The sequence below is a fragment of the Rhea americana genome, unplaced genomic scaffold (genome assembly GCF_003343005.1).
Source record: "Rhea americana isolate MKP2758 unplaced genomic scaffold, rheAme1 scaffold_348, whole genome shotgun sequence".
NCBI lineage: Eukaryota > Metazoa > Chordata > Aves > Rheiformes > Rheidae > Rhea > Rhea americana.
The window spans coordinates 245,960-246,663 of NW_028186477.1; positions in this window are offsets into that span (position 1 = coordinate 245,960).

A 704-nucleotide genomic window follows, 5' to 3' on the forward strand; every position below is an offset into this window, starting at 1 on the left:
TACTGTCCAAATCAGTATTATTCTTATGGACAAGTCAACCCAGAAAACAGGATTAACCCCTTTAGCCCATGATTGCAACAGCAGAAGCTAACCTGTGTTTGCTGGTTTGGGTCTCTGCACATACATGCATGAGGCTGGCAGCTGGAACACACCCAGATCTGGTGTGGGGTTTGCTGGGCAGCGACCACCAATAATGCATGTTTAGCATGGCAGGAATATTGGGAATTATTTTTGCGAGTTTTTTTTTTTTTAAGATTTAACTGGTAGATTAAAAAAGATTGACTATTTATAACAACTACATTTTTTTCACCACTGGATATCTAAGCAGCTATGCATAATTCAAAAGCACGGGTCTCTTGCTCCCCAGTAAATTTAAGATGAGCAAAACTAAGACAAAGATATACTGCAGGTCTTGTTAATTCACACATAGTAATCCTGGTTTGGAGGATACCATGCACTGCTGACAGGGAAGGAAAATTTTTTATTACAAAATGATTAAGTCTGCAAACTCTTTTTATCATTACCAAATAAATCACTACCCACTCCTTGGAAAAACACAGTGTGTTTCACGGGCAATATTTCTGATCTTCAACAGTAGCATGCCAGGTTCTCTTCTCTTACGAGAGGGAGAGAAAAGGGGAAAAGCAGTAGTACAGTCAAATGGAACCAAAAAAAAAAAAAAAAAAAAAAAAAAAAAACACTAT